The following is a 25409-nucleotide window of genomic DNA, read 5'->3' on the forward strand; positions in this document are numbered from 1 at the left end:
CAAAATAATACCGAGTGTCAGATACTTTGTTAATAATTAAAATGTTTTGTGCAAAAAATAGTGTAGTTTTCTTAGGAGATGAGTTGAGATGGAGAAAGACAGACATTATCAGGTTAGGTAGAAAACAATACCCAACAATGATATGCTGTCTGCATTAAATACAATTCAAATGTAAAGACACAAATAGGTTGTCAAAAAGAACACCTCACTAAACAATATGACATGCTAATAAATGGATAGCTGAGTGGGAATGTTATATCAAAGTAGATTTCAAAGCAAAACTTCTTTGCAGAGGCAAAAACAAGCGTTCCCACTAGAAGGAACTGCAGGGAATCTGTTTTCATTCATTCCAATATCCTTCACTATGTTTCCCACAATATCTTGCATGTGGTTACTACTCAGGAAGGTTTGGTTGTGCAAGGAGCCTCAGAGGGCTTCCTGGTTTCTTGTTGAGTACTTTCCCCTCATCATAATTTAGTTTCCTTCACTGCTTACACAGCTCCTTGCTTACCTTGCATGTTCTTTGGTCCTACTGTTCTAGAGTAAGATTCTTTTTTGCTTATTTCTGCAAGGCTGTGCAGGAGGCGGTGAGTATTGAAGTGACCAGTTTTTGTAGTTTCCTTCCCTTCACATTGATTCTGACTCTGTTCTCTCCTGCTGAACCTCGTTGCCTTTGTCTGCTCTGTTTTTACTCTTTTTTTTTTTTTATTATTGGTATGGGGGATCGAACTCCGGTCCTTGAGCTTGCAAAGCAGGCGGCAGAACCACTGAGCCAAATCCCTGGCCCTGTCTGCTCTGTTTTTAAAACCACAGATTCCTTCTTTTCGGACTCTACGTAGCTGGAAGTTTTGAGTTTTATTCTTTTCCAATAATTTTTCTTTCTCTCTTGAATATTATGTTTATTTCATCAAAATTTTCAAGTTATTTCATCTGTTCTTGTCAATAAGAACAGTGTTGAAGTGCACTATCTAGTATAAATCACTGCTGTCTAGGGACTCTGACCCCCAAAATAGAAATAAATGTATTAAGGCACACATTGAGTCTCTCTGGGGGACATATTAAAAATCTCCATTTCATTGTTTCTCATTATTTCTAATTAATTTAATGTCACACATAAAATACATATGCTATTGTCGTATGGGTGTGCAAGGCAAAAATTGCTCATGATTTTTAACCCAAACCTCTTAATTTTCTCTCATTTTTCTCATTTAACCTTATTTTTAAAATATTAAGGCAGCAATACAATATAGTATTTCTTTATCTTGCATAGGATTTACTCAGTGTTATGGAGAACCAGTCTCCTCCATCCCAGTTGATGGGGTAAGCAGTAATATTTGCCCAGATTTTCGGGACAATTAGTTCTTCCATTGTGGAAACAACCTTGTCATTTACACAGGTTCACTCTGATTCACAAGACATAATAGCCAAAGGGGGTGGTCACTTACACATGAATTTTAAAAATGTAAATGCAAGGCTCTGCTAAGGAGCACGATATATAAAAAGGTTTTCAAATACTAGAAGTGCAAACTGCAAAGTGGCACCCGTGTGCACTTATAATGGCCTTAAACACTTGCTTTAGTAAAGGGAACAGGGAGCGTCCTGAAGTGTTTTCCTGTCTCTCAAAATACAAATGGAAAATCTGAGTGTAATGACTTCTCACTAGCAGTGCTGTTCAGCTGGAGGAAAAAAATTTCATGTAAGATGATTTCATTGTAAATAAAATGAATCACTGATGAATTTCTAAAAAGAAGTTGAGCAAAGAGACCTTACTAACTATAAACAAAGACAAAAATACACCTATAAATTGACCTAGTTTTATTTGAAAGTGTGTGTAATAAAATTATAGAACCTATGTACTGTTCTCAATGTAGGCAGAAAAAGAGAAAGAGCCATTAATTTTCCATTAACCTACAGGTTTTCAGATATGTAATTAATTAATGATCTATGGTTATCTCTATCTCCCTGAACTTCAAAAACTGAGAAAATGCCTAGATTTTTTAAAGCCTTAAAGTGGTTCATATGAAGTCTGCAAATATTGAGGCAAAAAAAAGATTTTGATTAGAGTGATATTAATAAGCTTTTCTTCTCCATTTCATCTTGTGTGTGTAGACAGCCCTAGACAGAGTGCTGTACAAAATGCATTTCTGGAGCCATTAGAAGGACTTAGAATATACATTTATATATTTTATATGAAATGTCTTCTGGTTTTGCATTAATGCACTATCAAAAGTTCTAACTCCAAAGATGAAAGATAAAATAACTTACTCTCATTTTATTTTTACAAATAATTAAGGGTATTAAATATCTATGTTCTGAGTTAGAGATGATCTCTAGGCTGCTTCATGACATTAGAAATTGTTCCAAAAATATAATAAAGATGCAACTAAGAATATTTTTTCTTGGGCAAAGAGAAAACTTTGCAGGTCTATTTTAGGTAAGAAAGTGTCTTAAACTCTTTGAATTTAATAATCAGTGTACATGTGGATGATGCTATAGGGAATGTGGAAGATTATTTGTGGAATATATAATCCACATATGTGGATAATATGTGGAAAACCCTGGCTAATATATTATTCATTAAATGATACTACTCATATCTACCACTAATATGAGTGGGGATAAAGAACATATTAAACTTTAGAAATACCGTTATATTTGATCCTAAGTACTTTTATTCCTCTGTGGGCTGAAATTGTACAAATGTGCTTAGGTACAGATCAGAGTTGGACAATAATGAAGGTTTCTTCTAGAAATTCTGTCATTTAGTCTTTCCTCAATAGCAGAGCTTGCAGCAGGAAAGTTCATTTGGCTTTCTCTGTAAGCAATGCAGGTGGATTTCCTGGTCTAGTCAGCCTTTGTTAATCCTTCTTTGTCGGCATATCTAGTCAGCAGAGTTTATTTGCTTTCTGCTCAAGTCTGTTACTTCTCAGTTCTCTTTTATTTAAAGATCTGCCTTTTTATATGGAATGTGTCTGAATTTGGAAAAAGAAACTACCATTGTATACTGAAATAGACTGAGGAAAACCACTTACTCCATGCAACCTTCCCATGACACTTTATTTATGCTTCTGTTGCAGCTCTTATAGTAGCATGTCTCATGTCCAAATCATCTGAGCACCTGTCTGAATTCTCTACTAGATCATAGATTCTTTGGGGTCATTACTGGTGTCTTGTTCAGGTTTCTGACCACTGGAGTTTAACATGATATTTGATGCATAGTAGATATTCTGAATATATTTGCTGATTGACTAATTTACAAAGACTTAAGATATCTTACAAAATAATACAATTCTCATTTTGATATATATTCATATATCATTATATCTATTTATACTTATCTATTTAAAAGGGTTAAATGGCCATTTACAAGGTTTTCAATTTTTATCATCAGGTAGTATAATCATGTATGTTTTCAATTTTCTTTTTTTCTGCCTATTAGTGTCCTTTTCTTGAGATGAATGTGCAGTGTTTGTGTTAAATTTGCTTCTAAATGAATACTGGGAAGGTAGAGAAATGGTTGAACAAATGAATAATTACAAAATACTTATTAACAATTTCATACTGATTCCATCCCTGAAGGTTTGGCCCCAAACCACTGAAGTGCAAATTAGGATATGAATTTTAAATAGGGTGACAGAGGTCATCTCAGTTTTTCCATTTTAAAGAGATTGACATGGCAATAGGACCTTGTTTTTCATTTTAGATAAATAAAACTTTACAAGAATACAAGGAACTATACAGCATAAACGCCAATGCACATATTTTAAGGTATTTTTAAAAATATTATTTCTCTGGTATTTGAAGATCCACAGTGATTTTAAAATGAAAAATATTCTCAGGTAAGCTGATTGTCTCATTTTTTTTTCTGCAGCAAATGCCTCTTTGTTTCTTTCCCTGAAGATATGAGAATCTAGTTTTAATATCAGAATATTTATGTAGAAATGATCAACATGGCAATTTGACTATGGCTTACTCAAAATACGTATATTCTTTGTTTGCTGACTGATTTAGTTTACATATGTCTTTGTAAGGAATTGAAGACTATAGCTAAGCCTGTAATAACATTGCCACATTTCTTCATTATAAGCTAGAACTACACTATTTCATTTTTCAGAAATACCACAGAATAATAATGTTTTAGCACTTTGGCATCTGCTTTGAAGGCAGATTTGCATTAGTTCTTAAGAAATGAGAGTTTCAGAGAAACATAATTGCTATTCCCAGAGAGGTGATGGTTTGTGATAAGGTAGGAAATGTAAGACACTTTGTAGTGATGGAAGTAGAAAAGAATAATACAACTGGAATTTTGCTCAAATATTTATCTATGCATAGATGCCAATGCAAACTATTTATATTTGAGTTTAAGTACTACAGTGCTCAGTAGATTTTATTATAAAGGCAAGTTGTCTATATAATAGCCCCATATAGAGATTTCAAGAGCAAAAATTATAGTTGGTAAAATACAAATTTAGAATATTTCAGGCTCTTTCTTCCCTTTGTTTCCTTTGATCTTTTCCTTTCTCTTGGTTCTTTTTTTTACCAACATTAGCAGCAATGGTTTTGTGGATTACATCAGCCACTGATAATGCTAGGCACATCAATTTTTATTTTCATCCATGCTAAACATCCTACAGAATGAAAAGGCTTATAAATTAGACCTAAAGAAACACTTAGGCTTTTAACTCTCACATAAGGATGACAAATATATTTTCTCCTTGAATTATCAAAATTAAAGGAGTAATTATCCTGCTTTATTATTTTCATAGCACTCACTGCTTCTAGTCAATGTCATATTTTTATGAATTTATTTATTGATGTCTTTCTCTTGCCACTGAAATGCAAAACTCCATGAGTACAAAAATTTTTCTTGTCTTCTGTTGTTTTCTCAGAACTTGCAAAGTTCCTGGAGCATAATAGATGCTGAATAAATATCTGCTGAATTACTTTGATTTTCCATGTTTTTAAAATGAATATAGTAGGGCTATATTTATGCAAGTGATTGAACCACATATTTACAGGGCAAGTAGTATGATCACATTATGATCATTTTTAAAATACAAATCTATCTAAATTGTTAGTCTGTCTCTTTTAATGATAGCTTCAGTGGTAAAAAACAGTTCAAATGTTATTAAATTCTGTGTTCTACTTAATTTTACTAAATGGTTATTGAACACTGGCTATATTTTTCTTCCTGTGATAATTGCTGGGGATATAAGGATGAACAAAGCATATCTACAGATCTATGGGAGTTCACAGTTAAAAAGGCAGACTTGTAAAGATATGGTTTTGGTGCAATGTACTTGGTACAAAAATAGAGGATGCCCAGAAGGCCAAGGAGTACAAAGTATGGTGTGATTAACTCTGGTTTTGGAAGTTGGGCATTAAGATAAATGAGCCATGGTCTTTTCTCCTCAAAGCACTCACAGTTAAGTTAGGAAGATAGACACATAACTATAATGTATTGCTCTATATGGTATATTAGAGATATAAATCAACTGCTATGGCTGCATCAAGGAAATAACAGTTCTGCCTAAGGAGTTAGGAGAAGGCCTTATAGAAAACTTGTCTTAGATTCACAAGGCACAGTGGGATGTGAGGGTAGGATAGAGATGGGGCATGAAAAAAGCATAGAAGTTAGAGACCTAAATGGTAGGAGAGTGGAAAGTGAGTGCAGAAGTTAAAGCTAGAAAGACAGAAGCCAGATTATGAAGCATATGAAATGCGATTTTATATGTATATTATAAAAATGAGAATGTTGAAGATTTATGTATCCCTATTTCTGTTGGTTTCAGTTTTGTGGGTTGACCTTCGTAGTGTTCATACCAGGATTATTTAGCTGAGGGAAATCAAATTTATAACACCAAAGCAGAGAACAATATTTAAAAGCCAATTCATTAATTTACAGTGATAAATGTCTCTGCCAAAAGGATTGGAATATTTGTTTCCACCTCTCACTTGGGAAATCACAAGAGAGAAACAAAAATAAATGAAAAAGTAAAGGGAATTGTCCTTTTCCCTTTCAAATCTCTGAGAACTCAAGTGGAAATTAACATCCCTCTTCCAAGGATGCACCTGACACTCAGCCCTGGCCAGATCTAGGCACAGTTATGAGGAAGGCCAGATCTGGGTTTGAACTGAGTTAAGTGTTTGGTTTGGCCTTGGTCTTCTGATACCTCACTAGTACCTAATCCAAGAGACTGCACAGAACTGCTGTATAATTCAGAAAGATTTTCAAATGTTAGAAGCGCTTACTGCTTTGTATAGAAAATTCTAACTAGGGCTATGAGAGGACCCAAGGTATTCATCGATCAATCATTTTAGTTTACTCTCAATACAAAGTTGTGCTTTAAGGAAATAAAAATGAATTATCAACCAAACAATGGATAATCTACACCATAGCTAAAACATATATATTTGACTTTGAAGTGTAAAACCAGAACTTATCTGTAATAGTATGGAATTAAGCACCTAAAACTGAAGCCAATCTATGTCAAAAATTAAAAATGGCATAAAAAGTCAATTTAATAATTCTAACAGCAACCAAATTACAGAGTTTATACGGACATTGGAAAATAACAACTGCAGCGGCAACTAGGAGAGAGGAGGTAATGATGATGGGAGAGAAAGAACAGAATAAAGTGTGTTAGAGGGGAAAAAACTATGTTCATAAAGGAGATGCAAATTTTTTATCATAGGTCAGATAATAGAAATTGCATCTAAATGGCCATTTGAAGCAATGAACGTGGGCATTATGGACCATTTTATTCCACCTTCTTTCATTCCTTTTCCCTCCTTTTAAAAAAACAAACCGAAGTACTGTAATATCATTGAAAGGAGGAGATCATATTTATTAAAAAGCTGGAGGAGGAACAGAAAAGAAATGCTCTCTGTCCTCCTCAGAAAGTGTGACATTGCCTTGGGTCCATAAATATTGGAAAACTACATTTATGTGGGAAGTTTTGAACAGCCTTTCTTAGACTGTGTAAGAAATGCTGTCTTTTTATCCAGATATTTTTCAGCTCATCTGACATTTATTACTTGGTCTGACATTATTTCAAATACCCAGAAGGAAAGATGAATGTGGTATTCAATTCACAAAGAGCTCTTAGAGAAATGAAAAGGCATTATAACCCTTTATTAGACTATTTTGGTGTTGATTATTCTCTTCTTTCTTTTAACTAATCCTCCAATTATTGAGCTCACTCTGCTCCCAATAGAATTTTTGTTTCACTAAGAAAGTGTTTAACAATTAATAATAAAAATCTCCAATATGTCATGGCTTATTATAGCAAAACTGCTAGAGAGGAAGCATGGGACACTAGAAAGTTCAGCACATTACTAAGTGAATCAATTGGCTTATATCTCAAGTTTGTGACTCCTAATGGTTGGATCCTGTTATGGATTGTGTTTAGATGTCCCCCCCAAAGCCGCATGCTTTTTCAGAGGTGGCTAAATCTAGAGTGTGTGACTGATTCATGGTGGGGCTAGGTTGGAGGGCACTAGGATTAAGGGCATGTGTGCTACCCACCCTAAGTAGTCTAAATAAGATAAAAGGGACAGGGGCCGGGGATTTAGCTCAGTGGCACTGTGCCTGCCTCGAAAGCTCAAGGACCTGAGTTTGATCTCCGGTACAAAAAAAATTTTTTTTTAAAAGATAAAAAGACAGAAAGATGCTGTTAAGGTCCCTTTTGCTACCTTGTGGGCACCATGAACTGTTTCTTCTCTGCGACACCCCTCTGGCATGTGCCACTCTGTTTTGGAGCCAGCTGTTTACGGACTGAAACCTCTACAAACCGTGAGGTAAATAAACCCTTTCCTTTTTAAGATTAATTGTCTTGTACTTTGTCTCAGCAATGAGAGAAAAGTAACTGAGACAGATCCTGCATATCTAAGACAGCAGATGTTCTGCTGTACTCTTTTGTATGTGGTCATTTATTTAGCAAACATGTATCAAGTGCCTTCTGTTTATTGGGTAAGTGGAGATACAGAAGAACAAGATATCACATCCTACCCCAAGGCACTGATGTTGCTAAGAGTGTATATAGTCAAGAAAATCAACAATTATAGCACAATAACATATTAACTTTAATGGCATATACACGAGGCTGTATGAATGGCATATACACATAGAAAACTTAAATCTTTCTCATTGGAAGTTTAATAAATAATACTTGAACTGCTGCAGAAATTTGAGTGAGGAGGACACTCTAGGCAGAAGAAACTACATATGTAAGAGAATGGCATATAAGAGAACAACATGCTGCGTATAGGGAACTGCCAGTATATTATTATATGACTGGGGGTAGGGAGTATGTTGAAGGGATGGCTGGAAAGGAGGTCAAAGAGGTAGGCAGGTGTTAGTTATATCATGCAGCATCATATGATTTATCCTTAGAAGTGAAAGGACTTCATATTTTATGTCCAACAGTATTTATATATAGGTTTTCAGTTATACAAGTACTTTTTCCCACCTAGTTTCACCGATAGTTGTTGACTTTTATGTAGAAGGAACTTATTACATTTTCATTGACTCTGAATCTCCTAGTAGGCCAGTTGGATAAAATGATAGCCCTGGCAAAGAGCAATGATAATAGTTAATGAGTTCTTGGGGTCTTTAGTGTTGAACATCTAGAAACGGACAATCTGCTATACTGTACTTTCATTACAGGATAAAGTGTCATTAATGACATACTGACTATTTCAGACTTGGCATCATGATGAATGCCCCTGATGGTGAGGCCATCCAGCCCTTTTATCTTATTTTTTCAGAATAGAAACTCAATTTGATCAGTTTGACTTTGCTAATCAGATAACTCTGATCTTCCAGAGTTGATTGTTAAGAATAAGATTATAAGTATATCTTCTTGATTATAAGAATGGTACCCAACAACATAGCTGGTATCAGTCTTCTGCATAGAACAGATCCTCCTGATTGTAAGTTCCCTGGTGATGAAATATCAGAATATTTCATTATGGGGATAGAGTTACAACAAAAGGAATATGATGTTCTTGGGACATTTCCATCAAATTGTGGTGGCATGACAGATTGCCCTTCCCTCCTCTAGAAATAGTCCTCTCTGGAGAACTAGTATTTGTTTTTAGAATCAGAGCACTAACTCTCTTGGACAGAATACACTGGTACATTCTCACACTTTCACTCTCTCTAGAAGCCATGTAAGTCTCCTCCACTTACACTTATTATGACATTATTTGTCACAATGTAGGTTAAATTAATAATAGATTTGTCTGGATGGAAAATGAGTTGCGATTGGAGGTCATCAGCAATACATTTACAAACCATCTCTTAAGGTAGATAAATTTTTGTAGGTGGCCTGCTTTATTAATTACTTTGCTTCAATGTCAGAAAATAACTCTTACTAGTTTGATAATATATTTTGGGGAGTAGTCCTCATACTAAACCTATTGCATCTTTAGATCCTTTTTTTTTTTTTTTACTAACAACCAGTGAAGAATTGTAGCTTGCTAATCAAGAGGTGATCAGGGACCAGCAATATATGTGCACTTATGTTCATAGCAGCAAGTTTGTAATAGCTAAAGCTTGGAAACAGCCCAAGTGCCCATCAACTGGAAACTGGATAAAGAAGATGTGGTTTTTTAATAAAATGGAGTACTACTCAGCCATAAAGAATGAGAAACTAGAGACATTTATGAAAGGGTCGCCAAAAAGGAGGGGCACACAAATGTTCAAGTAAGCCTTTATTGGGGGCAACCTGCCGGGACTGACTCACAAAATGGAGACCAGCCACTGCCTAAGCTGAGCTGGGGGCTTATATGGGATTTTTACATGTGGGAGAGCACATAGTCCTCTGATGGGGGTGGGTGATTGCAGTTAGGGCATATAGCAACAAATTTTGGTTGGGGAATGGAGTAACAGGCTCCAGGAAGTCCCTATCTGATGGGAACATCTGGTGGGATGGAGTGACAGCTCCAGGAAGTCCCTATCTTAAGGGAATATTTGGTGGGATGGAGTGGCAGGCTCCAGGAAGTCCCTATCTTAAGGGAGCACTGGGTCATGAAACCGGTGGGGCAGTAAATCCTCTAACTAGATAGGAGGTCATTAACTAGGAGGGGTCAAGCCTTAGTTATGCGGAAGTTCCCTTTTTGCCATTAAGGGAGGAGAATGTGGCGGGGGGAGGCTTGTTCTTGCAGGGGTTTCAGAATACCTAACATCTCAGCTTTTAATTTGTTATGGAATTGGGGCGACGGTCTCTTCTTCCGTATCTATTTCCTGCTGATCGGGGACGAAGTTTCAGGGAAGTGGGGAGTTGGCTGGGAAGTTGATACGACCTAGGAGCTCCTGTAGCTTCTGTTGACCGCGTTTCTGTCCACGTTGCCATTCTTGGTAGGCGTGGAATTGTCAGAGCGCCAGTTCTTTGGGAGCAGCAATGATTGTTATGGCGGCCAGATCTAGCAAGGGGAGAGGAGTGATGACAGGGGGGTGAAAGGTCTTTGGACAACAGGACCACCATGAGGGGCTGAGGTAGTGAGGGAAGATTTTACTAAGTTCCTCTTGAAAAGTATCGGCGACAAAAGGGGGAAGCAGAATTTTTTGTAGAAGTCAAAGAAAACTATTATCTGCAAAATCCTTCTAACATAATGTCCAGTTTAGGGGATTGAGGGAAAGTCGGAAGGTGGCAGGAAAGATGGACTGAGAATCTGGTATAGAACTGTGGGACTGTGTGATTCAAAAGTTAATTACTCCCCTAGATTCTGTTGTAAATTTGATGGTTGGAGTGTGTTTGCCTCGGGACAATGGACAATCAGTAATAGGGCGAGGTTACTCAGCCATCTGTTTGCCCTAAATCCAAATGTCCCGGGGCCCAGTATCTATAGGACAATCTGTAAACAGGGTGGTCCTAACTGTCAGTCAGGATGTCTGCTGAACATCAGCATGTGACAATGAGCCACTAACCTTTGTTCTTTTTTTTTTTCTGTGAATCCACATGTTAACCCCCCCCCCTTAACCCCCTATAAAACAACCTCGGACTCTGAGCCAGGTGCCTCTCTAAGCTATTTCGCTTCGGGAGTGCCGTCTGGCCAGACTAATAAAGGTCTGTTTTCCAACATGGCCGGTGTGTTCCTTCCCGGGTGGTCCTCGCTGTAGCTAGCTCCTTGGAGCATTTGGTAAGGCCTTGGTCTTACATTCTGAAGGCACCACTGGGATCCTCGGGTGTGCTCCACTTCAGCTCCTTGGAGCATTTGGTAAGGCCCTTGGCCTTGCATTCTGGAGGCACCGCTGGGATCCCTGGGTGTGCTTCACTATAGTCAGCTCCTTGGAGCGTTTGGTAAGGCCCTCGGTCTTACAGAACTCAGGGAGTGGTTAAGGAGCCCCTTGTGCCAGAAGGTGGGTCTAATGGGTTGGCGATGGCGGAGGCAATATCCGGGGAGGAGAGCTAGATTTCCCTTTCGGTGCCAGGTGGAATCAGGGGAGGAACCTTCATAGGGGGCACAGAAGGGGCAGGTCTTTTTTGGGTACGTGAGGTGGCAGACGAGGTTTTGGAGTTTTCCCGGGAGGGACTGTCGGGCAACATGGGAGAAGAATTGGGTCCCCAGGGTTTGGGGGCAGAGGGGCCTTCTGGACATGGGAGAAATGAAGCAGGTAGAGAAAACCAGCAAATGAGGAGGAAATTATGGAGGGAAATTTCCTGGGGGAGAAATCCTGGAGGGTTCCGTGATAGAAGTGGTCAGTTACCCATTGTCAGATCCCCTCTATTGACTCATCCCGGGGGTGAAACCAATGTAAGTCTTGTTGCAGGTGGGAAATGAAGTAAAGGAATAATGAGTGCAACCAAGCCTGAGTTATGTGTTCCTTGTTGGTGATTGGAAGAGTCGGTCTTCAGGCTGGTGAAGTGGCCAGGTTGGGGCTGGTGGGGACTCTTTTATAGTTAGCTAGGAGAAGTTCGTGGACCATCTGGTTGGTGAAAGCCCTGAGTCTCTCCTGAAGGAAATTTTGAAAACAGTGAAATAAGCATGGGCCGAAAGCCAGGATTAGGCAGAGAGTTACCAGAGGTCCCATAAGTGCTCCTACCCAGGGTTTCCAGCCTGTGGTGCCCCAGTTCCACCAAGGCTCAGACTCCTGTGTCCCACATTTCGATTCCATAGCCTTGAGGCGGTCCTTGAGTCTATCCATGGACTCTCTGACAACCCTAGACTGGTTGGCATAATAGCAGCATTTCTCCCCTAAGAAGAGGCAGGTCCCTCCATATTTTGTTGTTAAGAGGTCAAGGGCACGCCTATTCTGCAGAATGACATCGGCCAGGGAATCGATTTGGCCCTGAAGGGTGAGGATTGACATTCTCACTTCATCGAGGCCCCTTTGGCTGTCTTGGCCCAGGGACAGGTACTGCTGTTGTCCCAGTCCTCAGGCTGCCCCACTGAGGATTAGGCTGCCTGCGATATTGAGCCCTGCCAGGATGGGTAGGGTGATGGGGGTCTCTTTGGACTTGGGTTTTTGTTATTTGGAGAGGGGCTCAGGTGAGGCTCTGGGTGAAGCATACATTGAGATCTGGGATTAAGATACCCAGGGCACAGAAGGTGTGGGTCTTGGGGGAAAAAACACGATATATCCCTTCTGCACAGACAAAGAAAGTTCCCATGGGTGTGTTAAGATTTGAAGTAGGGGTTGAGATGGAGGAGCAAAAGTTAGAAATGTTTTGAGTGGAGGAGCCCAAGATGCAGGAGCTATTTCCCACAACTAGCCGGGGTCCTGGCAACAGGCAGAGGGCCAGTTTGGTGGTGGAGTCAAGGGTCCTGTTGACTGTCAATCCCAGGGCCTGATAAGAGAGTTGGCCGAGGGGAGCACAAATCCAGCAGTCAGAGGCTAGTGTGGGGTTGACCTCCAAGAGCACACTATGGGTGTTATTTATAATTTGGACCATATCGATTCCCATATAGGAGGTTTTGTTATGTCTGATCAGTTCAATCTCTTTAATCTGGGGATTGTCGCCAAGCTTTGGTTGGATGATGGTCCAGGTCTTTTGAATATAGAGCACCCAATGAAGACCGTTTGAAATAGGGGTCAGGAGGCCCTCAGAGGAAGAAAATTGTTTTTTAAAACTGCATTGTTGTACTGAAACAGTTTGACCCTGTAACCATTTGGGGGCCCATGGATCTGGAATGCTGAATTTTAAAGGATAGCACTGTCCTTGAGGGCACGACTGACCATTGGGAGAGGTGACTGATTTGCTCTTTATCTTAGGTGGTTGGGCCAGAGGATTGAGAGCAAACATAAAGACTGACCCACCGACAGGCAAGGAATTTAGATCTCATTGGGAACACCAGCTTTGTTCACATGATGCTCCCCCACAATCAATGTTCCCAGGCCAGCCATAGTGTTGGCGGGGGCAGGCATCAACAGTAATTGAGAGGGGGTGCCCTTCGGGTTCCCATCTCACCTCTTTAATCAAGCATTTTTGAGCATCAAACCTGTCATCCTTTGGCTTATAGACATAAAGCTCGAAGGTCCAATGATCAGTGGCCAGAAGGGGGAGGGGACATAGGAGGGAGAAGAGTAGGAGAGGGCAGAAAAGGCCTATTTTAAGCAGGATAAAAAGATCAGGAAGCCTTGTGCACCTACATAACACATGAAAAGACAGCATTTTTCCTTTTTGTTCCAATAGCTAGGTGTAGCAGCTGTCAGGCAAATACCAAATAAAAAAGGGGCACACATAATTAATATCAAAATGAATAAGGCAGGGAAAGATATAGTCAATAAAGGGGCACAGTTACTCAGCCTCATGTATGAGGACCTATTGTGAGGTTTCGGCCTTGGGAGAAGGATGTTCTGCAATCCTGGTCAACTTAAACTGGGTAGGTCCTAGAGGAGAATAAGAAAAGACAGGATGGGTAGGGGGTGGATCGAGCAGAGGGGGCTTGGTTTTTTTTGAGCTTGGAAATGTGGAACCAGGGGACCTTTCCCTGGAGTTTAACCTCTGTGGGGGTGGTCAAGAGGACCTGGAAAGGGCCTGTCCAGTGGGGGGAGAGGTCAGTGGGGTGTAGGGTTTTTAGAAGGACCCAGTCACCAGGGGCAAGGGGAACTGAGGAAGGAAGGATAGGGAGAGGTTTAGGAAGACAGGAGCCTGCATGTTCTCTTAGAAGACTTCAAACCAGGTTCAGAGCAGGCACATAATCGCCCAGAGGGGGAGTTATGGAGGGAAGATTTCCTAGGAGGAACAGCCTACCATACATAAGCTCAAACGGGCTGAGAAAGGTGGGGCTGCAAGGACTAATATGGATGCAAGCAAGAGCGATGGAGAGAAGGGCAGTCCAGGGCTGTTGAAGCTCTAGAGTTAATTTAGTAAGGTGGGCTTTGATGATACTGTTAGCCTTTTCTACCTTTCCCAATGATTGGGGCCAGTAGGGGATGTGAAGTTTCCAGGAGATACCAAGGCCTTCATCCACCTGTTGGGCGATTTTTAAAATAAAAGCCAGGTCATTATCTGACTGCAGGGATCTGGGGAGCCCAAATCGAGGAATGATTTCTGATAGGAGGACTTTGACCACCTCTGTCGTGGTTTCAGAGGTGGTGGGGAAAGCTTCCACCCAGCCCGAGAAGGTGTCTACTATGGTGAGAAGGTATTTGGTCCATTTATGGGGTGGCATGTGGGTAAAGTCAATTTGCCAATCCTCTCCTGGGACATGTGCCCTGGCCTGATGAGTAGGGATGGAAGGAGGGCAGAGTCTCCCTTGAGGGGACACAACCAAGCAAATTGGGCATGACTTGGTGATTTTTTGTAAGACAGAGAGAGAAGGTTTGGGCAGGTTAAGAGCGGTCTAAGAAGGTGGTGTAATGGCTTGGTTCCTATGTGTAGGGCTTGGTGGATTGTAGAAAGTATGTTGTGGGCTGATCTTGTGGGAGAATGTATCTGCCCTGAGTGAGAAGCCAGTCCCCTTGAGAGGTAGCAGCTGTTTGGAGAAGTGCCTATCTTTCCTTTGGGAAATATTTTGGGAGAAGGGGAGGAATAGCCAAGAGCTGGGAGGTTGGGGAGGGCTGGAGGGTGGACCACTTAGCCTCAAGATCGGCTTTGTTATTACCGCATGAGATGGGGTCCTCACTGGCTTGGTGTACCTTGCAGTGGATGACAGCAGCTCTAGCAGGTAACTGGGCCACCTCAAGTAGGTGGAGGATAAGGTGGGCATTGGCTATGGGGGACCCTTTAGTGGAGAGAAAACCATGCTCTTTCCAGATGGCTGTGTGGGAGTGAATGATGTGGTATGCGTACTTTGAATCAGTGTAAATATTGATGGTCCATCCCTGCGCTAGGGTGAGGGCACTGGTGAGGGCAATGAGTTCTGCCTTCTGGGAGGAGGTCCCTGGGGGGAAGAGGGTTGGACTCAACAACTGAGCTCAGGGAGACTATGGCATAGCCTGCAACTCAGTGTCCCTCGGGGGTGAAAGAGGAACTGCCATCTATGAACCAGGTCTCCTCTGCCTTAGAAATGAGCTCAGCCAGAATATGTAGGAAGTGGGGGGCCAAGATGTCTAGGGCCTCTGTACAGGAGTAGGAGAGCGGTGCAATGGGAATAGGTGTGAGAGTGGCAGGACTGAGGGAGGAGCAGTTATTTATTGAGAACTTGAGGGACTCAATGAACGTAAGGTGAAAGAGTTGGAGTCTGGAGGGCGAGAGATATTGGGTGGCCCTGTGCGAGAGTAGGTCTCTTAGGTGGTGAGGTGATAGGATGGTTGTGTTTTGGCGGCTCTTCTGGGCCAGCACAGCTGCTGCAGCCAGTGCCCAGAGGCAGGTTGGTCATCCCATGACTGTGTGGTCTAATTGTTTGGAAAGGTAAGTGACTGGCGCGAATGTAGGTCCCTTTTGTTGTCCTAGGACTCTGACCCCATGCCCTGTTTTTCTGTCACATACAGGAGGAAGGGTCAGGTAAAGTCAGGAAGGGCGAGAGCAGGGGCCGACAGGAGGGCTGACTGTAGGGCTCTGAAGGTGGGGGTAATATTAATAGAGGGATCTAGGGGTTCCTTGAGGTCCCCCTTAGTGGCTTCGTAGAGGGGCTTGGCTAGAATACTGAAATTGGGAATCCAAATGTGTAAGTATCCTGCCAGCCCCAGAAAGGAGAGGATATTGGGCTTAGAGGTGTGTAGGGGGGTAAGGGAAGAAATGAGGCTGTGCCGGTCCATGGTAATCTTTCACTCGGTAGGGGTGAGGGAAATTCCCATGTAAGTGACCTCAGGGGTGGAAAGCTGAGCCTTGGTAGGGGAGATCCAATACCCTTGCCTGGCCAGGAAATTGAGGAGAATTGCTGTGTGTTGGCGTGAGAGTTGGAGAGAAGGGCTGCAGAGGAGGAGATCATCGACATACTGGAGGACAGAGCTGGGGGTCAGGGAGAGGGATGTTAGATCAGGGGTGAGGGCCTGTCCAAAAAAACGGGGGCTATTTCAGAATCCCTGAGGCAAAACAGTCCAGGTTAGCTGTTGGGAATGACCGGTGTCTGGGTCAGTCCAGGTGAAGGCAAAAAGGTTTTGCTCTCAGGGGGTAAAGGGATGATAAAGAAGGCATCTTTTAAATCTAAAACAGTGAAGTGGGTGGTTTCCGGGGGAATTTGAGACAGCAAGGTGTAGGGGTTAGGGACTACTGGGTGAACGCGCAAGACGGCCGCATTGATAATGTGGAGGTCTTGGAGTAATCTATAGGAACCATCTGGTTTCTTTACCAGCAAGATGGGAGTGTTGTAGGGAGAGTGTGTGGGTCTGAGGAGTCCACGGGCTGAAAGGCGGGTGATAATAGGTTTCAGGCCCCGTTGGTGGGTCTGTGATATGGGGTAATGGGGTTGGTTCGGGAACTGGGAGGAGTCTCGGAGGGTGATATGAATGGAGGTATGGTGAGTGGTGACTGAGGGGGAGGAGGTATGCCAGACTATCGGGTCTACCATGTCAGGTGGCAGTGGGAGGTTATGACTAGGGGGCTCTGGCTGGGTGAGGACCAGGATGAAAAGAGACTCAGCTGTGGGGAACTGGAAAGAAATGGCTGCCTTAAATTTGGAGGCAGATCCCATCCCAAAATGGGGACGGGGCAATGAGGGAAAAGGAGAAATGAGTGGGAGAAAGGGAGACCCTGTATATGGCATGATAAGATCTCAGTGGCCAAGGGGGAGGAAACAAGTCAATCAACTCCTGCAATCCAGACCCCTGAGGGATGCGTAGGTCCGGGGCATTCAGGCAAGGCAGAATAAGTGGCCCCAGTATTAATAATGAATGAGATCAGCTTACTTGCCACGTGGATAGTTACTCTGGGCTCCTTTGATGTGATGGGCGAAGGGGCCAGCATCCCAGGACACTGTCAGTCTTTCGTGGCTAGGCCCAATAGGTCAGGCAGAGGTGGACCGGATTCCCTCATGGGAAGGGAGGAGGGGAGTGGCCTCCCGTGCTGAGGGGAGAGAGGACAGTCTACCTTCCAGTGTCCCTTCTGTTTGCACAGAGGGCAGGGTCCTGACAGTGGTTTCGGGCACTGGCACTCCCTAGCCCAGTGGCCGACTCTCCCGCATTTAAAACAGGGACTAGGAGGGATCTTTGTAGGTCCCCGCTGATTGGTCCGGGAGCCTTGTATGTCAGGGGCCAGTATCGGGTACTTGGCCCAATCGTGCTGGGCTTTTTCTGCCTTTACCTGATCCTCACGGCCATTGAAAATTTTAAGAGCCATACTCATGAGATCTCTTTGGGGTGTCTGGGAATCCTCCTCTATCTTTTTAAGTTTTTTCGAATATCAGGAGCTGACTGAGATATAAAAGGGGTATTAAGAATTAAAGTTCCCTTGGCTAATGCAGGATCAACTTTGGTGAATTTTTGGAGAGCCTCAGTTAACCGGGCCAAAAACTGGGCCAGATTTTTATCTTCCCTCTGGGTAATTTCTCTGAGTTTATCATAGTTGACTGCCTTAAGGGCAGCCCTTTGGAGGCCCTCAATGAGGTGAATAACCATTGCGCTGTGGAGGCCTCTGTGTGTGGCCCACCTGATAATTCCAATTGGGGTCCTCCCAGGGAGACTGCAGTAGCACCCACGGGCTTGGTATTATCTGCCCAACTATGCTCCTCTGCGTGTGCCTGGGCCGCCAGCCAGACCCTCTCTTTTTCTTCTGGGAGAAGAGTGGAAGAGAGAACAACATAGGGATCGTGCCAAGTGAGATCATAGGATTGGATCAGATACCTAAATTCCTTCAGGTATGTGTCGGGGTCTGCAGAGAAAGAGCGTAAGCAGTTTTCAATTTGGGTGAGGTTGGTGAGGGAGAAAGGGACATGGACTCTAACAACTCCCTCAGCTCCCGCCACTTCAGGCAGGGGCAGGATGGGTGCCGGGGGAGGGTGCCGGCCATCTCGGGACCGCGTATGTGGAGGGGAGGGAAGGTTGGGGGTATCAGGGACGGAGTCGCCCTCAGATGGGGAGCCGGAAGGGGAAGTAGGAAAAGTTGGAGTAGAGGGTTCAGGGGCTGGTTGGGGTGGAGGAGCATAAGGAGGTGGGTTAGGAGGGGCTTGTGGTAGGAAGGAGTGATCGGCAGGGTCAAAAGGGGGTTTGGGATTCGGGCAGGGAGGAGGTTTGGAATAGGCTAAGAGAATTTGAGAGGTGGGACGGAAGGAACACAAAGAAGGGTGAGAGCGAAGAGCTAGGAAGGCTTGAACATAAGTGATTTCAGACCATTTGCCATTGTAGTGACAGAAATTGTTCAGATTGCGCAGCATAATGAAATCAAAAGTGCCGTTCTCCGACCATTAGGACCTATGGTCTAAACAGTATTGAGGCCAGGCAGTGTTACAGTAAAAGATTAATCGCTTTGGCCTAACGCAGTCCCCAAGGCCAAGGGTTTTAATGTGTTTTAGGAGACAACTCATGGAGGTGTCCCAAGGAGGGCAAGACTGAGTGGCGCCCATTAGGTGTCTGCAAATTAAAAGGGTGAGGACAAAGGCTCCGAAGAGAAGGGGGTAGGAAAGGCGTGACCTCATTCCTTAACAGCTCTCCAGAAATGAGAGGGCTCACCAGTCAGACATCTCCGAGGTGGCAAGGATTCGGCCTTTCCGAAAGGGCTGGGGGTGCTCCTGACGTAGCACTAGGATTTCTGTAGGGCTCCCGGAGCCCAAAAGACAGACAGGAGATCCGACAGAGGGAGATCCTTGACTCACTCCTTGAGAGAATCAGGCCGGTGTTGAATGCAGCGTCAGCAATGGCAAAGGACTGAAAGCCCCGGAGGTGTGCCCTGGTTAGGCAGCTGCAGGTCCGGGAAGGGGCGATTGGGAGTGCAGCTCCGGGCCCCGGTGGGGTGAGCCTGCAGGCCCCGCTAGCGCCGCCTCCCGGGTTTTTGGCACCAGAATGAAAGGGTCGCCGAAAAGGAGGGGCACACAAATGTTCAAGCAAGTCTTTATTGGGGGCAACCTGCCGGGACTGACTCACAAAATGGAGACCAGCCGCCGCGTAAGCTGAGCTGGAGGCTTATATGGGGTTTTTACATGTGGGAGAGCACATAGTCCTCTGATGGGGGTGGGTCACTGCGGTTAGGGCATATAGCAACAAATTTTGGTTGGGGAATGGAGTAACAGGCTCCAGGAAGTCCCTATCTTATGGGAACATCTGGTGGGATCCAGTGACAGGCTCCAAGAGGTCCTTATCTTTTTTTTTTTTTTTTTTTTTGGTACAGGGGATCTGAACTCGGGTCCTTGCGCTTGCGCAGCAGGCGTCAAAACCACTGAGCTAAATACCTGGCCAAGGAGGTCCCTATCTTAAGGGATCATTTGGTGGGTTGGAGTGACAGGCTCCAGGAGGTCCCTATCTTAAAGGAGCACTGGGTCACTAAACCAGTGGGGCAGTAAAGCCCCTAACTAGGTAGGAGGTCATTAACTAGCAGGGGTCAAGTCTTAGTTATGCGGAAGTTCCCTTTTTGCTACGCGGGGAAGGGGGGGGGAGGGAGCTTGTTCTTGTGGGGGTTTCGGAATACCTAACAATTTATAGCTTAATGGATGCATATTGAGGCCATACTCTTAAGTGAAATAAATAGGACACACGTGTAAATACTGAGCAGTTTCTCTAGTGTGAGAAACTGAAAGTGTAAATAAGGATTAAAATAATTAAAACAAATAATTGATAATTTGAAATAGGAAGAGAAGGTCCAAAGAGGTAGGGGAAGTGGGAGGGAAAGGGGAAAGGAAAGAAGGGAAAGGAAAAATTATGAGAAAAGGAAAAAATGGAAAAGAAGTCTTTGTAAATAGGGACAGGTGGCGGGTGTGAAGGGAGCACAGGGAATGGGGAAAAAATAAGAACCAAGTTACATCGTGTACAGGTACAAGCACCCAGTGATAAATGTAAATGTGTTGTATACCTAAAATGTACCAATAAAAGAATTTATGCAAAAGAAAAAGAAGTGATCACAAAGGAAATTATACCCAGAGCACAAAAAGAATATTAAAGCAAGTCTCCAGTGGAACGCTGATCTACAGTGGACACTTGACTTACGAACTCAATTTGTTCATAAGGTATGGTTGTAACTCAGGTTGGTTAATTGAAGGCTCAGGCTCCTCTATACAGCCTTCAAAGTCACTCTCCTGAACACAGGCAGATCTTAGTGTCCTTAGAAAGATATTGACCCAGGATTTCTCAACCCCATACAAGAAAGGATGTAATGTTCCTTCCAAAACTCATTAGGGGTTAAATCTGTATCTGAGACCATTTGGAAGAGCAAGCGGCCTGCATTCGAGTCATAACTCAAGACTTTGTAAGTTAAAACTAAAATTCTGGGCATAACCCAAGTTGTTAGTATGTCAGGATGGTCATAATTCAAAGGTCCACTGTATTTTCATCTACTCATTTCAGAGATGGGGAAATTGGTGTTCCTGGGGTGTGCATGATTTAACTAGAATACCATAGATTGCCAGTGGAAGATTTGTGAGTAGAAGCTAGATTTCATGATTCTAGCCTAGTCCTATTTTTACTTTATCATTTACTATTAGTAAAACATGTACAAAGACAGGATTGGTAAAGAAAACTATGCTTCCATTGAATGATCTCTGCAAGAAATTCATTGATGAGCATAACTATAAAACTCCCTATTTAAATCCTCAAACATTCTTTTGGTAGAAAAACAAATGCCCACTGGAATTGTTAATATTTTGCTGTTGCAAATTTCCACCAGTGCCCCGCCACACCAATCTGCTTTCTGATTATTTGCATTATTTGAACATTTGGCTCCAACCCCAATTATTTGCAACCGTACTTTCAAAAAGCCACATTAAATGTTGTTGATATACATTTAGTGTATAGTGGTACATCAGTTCATGAACTTAATTCTTTCCATGATTATGGTCACAGACTGAATTGGATGATAACTAAATCCAATTTTCCCATAAGGTCAACATTGAATCTAAACATTGAATTTGATTCAGTTCTTGGACAATTCAGTTTGTCACCAAAACTGTGGAAATAATTAAGTTCATGAACTGAAGCACCACTTTATTTATCAATATTATTAATATAAGTACAGAATACTTTGCCAGATCCTGGGAAATCGAATATAGCATGCATGTAATTATTTTGCAAGGAGTAGTTGACACTTGTTGGAAGTATTGTTATAGCATATTTTTATTTTTGCATAGGAACAGTTTGAGCTGGGCAGTTTTCAGGGACCTTTTCCATCTCTGGGAGATTTTTTTCTTCCTTAGCCTCTGTAGCCTGAGCTGGCCCCTAATATTTATATAAGGCTACCTAGAAGAGAGGTAGCAGGTTAAGAGCAACAGTTTGGAGTTCCCCTTGAATACAATGATTTTCTTACCTTCATTGGCTTGTAGGTCAAGAATGGAGATGTTCAATGAGGGACAGCTCTTGGATATTTGGAACAAATGGAAATTCTCAGATTCTGTTTGAGCCTCAAGTCCTACCCTTGAAAAAAATGAGAGGAGAGGATAAATTTGTCTCTTAGGTCCCTAGTAGTTCTGACATCTGTTTCTTTAATTTAGCCCTCTAATATTGAGCACTAGATGGTCATTCAGAGCATGTGGAAGACCTAGCATTTAAGCCATGGTACCCCAAGTACTAGCTGTGCTGGCTATTTCTGAGTCTTGTTTTATAGTGCAGTCATGTGCCTTTCCCCTAGGCTCCACTTTTGTGGAGATAACTATCTATTTTCTTCTGAATCGATAGCTTTTCACTCATTTCATAGATTCTCTCTGACTGCCAATTGAGAGTCAGGTACTATTCTCTATATTGAGTTCACAAAAGTCCTTGTCTTCAAGTTGAATGTAGAAACAAACAAGTAGTAGGCAATGACAGTGCATTATGATAACTGTTCTAGGAGTGGTGTGAATGTAGTGCCGCTGTCCCTCTGGGGACGGAGAAGAATCTAGTCACTTGTTCCATGAAGCCAGTTGGTCAGAATTTAGAAGATTAATGAAGCCTGAGGTAAACTTCGAAGGCTGAGAAGGTAAAAGCCAGATGAGGTGGGAGAGGCAGGGTACAAGCCAAAGGTACAGATTTGATGTAAGAGAGTACACTGTGTGTATAGATATCTGCAAGTGATTGCTTGCGGTATTCAATTTCTATTAGTATTGAGCACTTTGGGGTGCCTATCTCTGAACTTGATCTTGGATGAAACAGAAAAGAAATACAGAAAATTTGTAACCCATGTAGCCTGTATTCCAAATTATTTTTATGAGCCAGCTGCTTAGAATGTGGAATGCATCCCCCACACAGGAAACAATGGTAACCATGGTAATTAGATATCCAAGCCAGCCCATAAAAGCCTATGTGACCAATAATCTGAAAGAACATGCTGTATTAGTAATACCATAAATGCTAATGACCATGTAAAGCTGTGTAAAATCCATTCATGTTTCAGCTGTGGGTTCCAGAAACACCCTTTTTCCCACTCAAGCTTCAATAGTATGTAAATAACTCTTGCTTTGCCACCCCTTTATGTTGTAAGCCAGTGGGCCCAGGAACTTTCTTAGTTATAGATGATTACTAGTGTGTCATCAAAATAATGAGAAGATATAGCAGACAGAAGGATGAAGATAGGCATTTCAGCAGAGGGCAAAGGGGTATAAAGAAGAGAGCAGAGACAAGGAAGTGACCCAGGAAGTTAGAGGGGGATAAGTTCTCCTGGGGCAGTGGATCCAACAATGAAAGCACAACTGTCAAAGTGCATCTTGCCCAGGGTGGGAATGGAGAGTCAAGGAGGAAATTAACACTGAATTTTTATGGAGTTATTCTATGCCTTACAAGTCTTTTCTTTTTCTTTTAATTCTTAAAAGTAATGGCTTATTTCTGCTTTCAAGGGAAGAACCTGAAATGCAAAGAAGTTAAGAGACTAGTAAATGGCAGAGATGAGATTCATAATCAGATCCTATTAATTTCCCCAAATGCACAGGTTTAATAGTAAGATATGTTGTAAGCTGAGAAGTCTTCTTTTTGATTCCTGAAGAATTTGAAGCAAAAGTGGTAAGAATAATTCTTTTAAAGAGACCATTACTACATAGAGACAGGACCACTAGCAGAAAAAACATGGCATCATGACTCAACCCAGTATGTTGCACTGCATGGAGGACCTACTATGAGGAAGGTAATATCTATGGTACCATGGATGAAACATGTCCTTCCAAGCCATGAACTGTTTAATGTCTCATCTAATTAGAGTAAGGCAACCTAGAGAATTAGAATAGATGCATAGACTAAATACCTTGGAAGAAGATGAACATTATATTTCTAACTGAAGGAATATGAGGAGGCTTGTAGAGGATATGCTAGTGGCACCTGGAGTTGGAATTTGAAGGCTTGATGGTAAGTGACAGATAAACAGACTCAGAGAGAAGACATCCTAGGCAGAAGAGTCAACGTGAGCAGAGTGCCCTTGTATTGAACACTTAACTCTGTGTCAGGCCCTGGGCTATCCATTCAATGTAAATGATCTCATTTACTTTTCACAGTAATCCTAGAAGGTGAGTACTGTTGTTATCTCCTGTTATAGCTAAAGAAATTAAAACTCAAAATAGATTATTCACCCAAGTCTACACAGCTAAAAAGTGGTAGAATCTGGAGCCTAGATATTAGTCCACATACTTATCCATTCAACCTGGTGACTGTGTATATAATACAGTGGGAGATGGCTACTGACTGAATTGCCCCCATTCATATGCTTAAGCTCTAATTCCCCAAAATATTGTATTTGAAGATAAGACCTTCAGGAGAGAATTAGTTTGGATGAGGTCATGAGATGAAGCCCTCATGATGACATTAGTGCCCTTTATAAGAAGAGACATCAGAGAGCTTGTTCTCTTTCTCTCTCCCTATCATGTGGGGACACTGTGAGAAGGCAGCCATCTACAAGTCAGGAGGATAGCTCTCATTAGAAACTGTCTGAAGTGGCACCTTAATCTTAGGGTTCTTGCCTCCAGAACTGTGAAGGAATAAATTTCAGTTTAAGTCACCAAGGATGTGAAATTGTGTTATGGCAACCTGTGCAGACTAAGAAAGAGATGAAACTGGTAAAGTTGGCTGGAGTATGTTTGTAGAGGGCTTTGAAAGCTATGTTATGGATATTGGATTCTTCTCAGTGGCTCAAAAGCACCAACTAAAATTTTTTGTAGTGAAGAAATGTGACTTGATCAGATGCTACCATTCAGTCCACTTCCCATGAAACCAATATAGAATGAAAGTAGCACATCCAGGTGCAAAGTAAATCAAGTACCAGAATGAGTAGTAGGTGTTGAGTTCAATGGGTAGTTAACAAAGTGAATTATTGACCAGATTTATTGGGAAGGACTTCATAGAAGAAGCAGAACTCCAGATGGATCTTAATGAGATTTCCATAAGAAAGAGAGGAGGATTAAAGCATTCTAGGAGAAGGAAATGTCAGGTAGAAAGGCACAAAATACAGAGAGAGCACAATGGCACTTGTAGGACATAGTGCTGCTTAGCTGGGACAGAGTAGAATGTAAAGGAAGATAGCACAATATAGTTGTAAATGTTATGTAATGAATCTCCTTGGGGGCTGAGATAAAGATACTTTTTGAGGACCACATGATTATGTCACCTATCATAAGGGTAATGGATGACAGGCATAACAGTGTTGAGCATCTATATTTAGCTGCTAGCCACTAATCACTTTGTTTTCAGTGCTCTCTTGGTTGGAGAATCTCTGCTTTTAATGAACTTGTGATGTGTCTAGAGAAACCAAATACTAATTTTTGAAATATCATAAATATGCATGAAAATAACACATATAAACATAAGCGATACATTTGAAGCCAATCACAAGTTGAGGACCACAAACAAAATGCAGGAACTAATTTGAAACAGAATTGGGCAAATAGGAAGGGTGGGTGTGCTGAGACACAAGTGCAGGTGAATTTTTATGCATGAAGAAGGGAAGTTCTTCCTTGATCCAGGTGAATGAAAGGTAAAGCTAGGA

The sequence above is a fragment of the Heterocephalus glaber genome, unplaced genomic scaffold (assembly GCF_053883595.1).
Source record: "Heterocephalus glaber isolate CG9 unplaced genomic scaffold, H.glaber_assembly_v1.0 deba00001730, whole genome shotgun sequence".
In the NCBI taxonomy this organism is placed as follows: Eukaryota; Metazoa; Chordata; class Mammalia; order Rodentia; family Bathyergidae; genus Heterocephalus; species Heterocephalus glaber.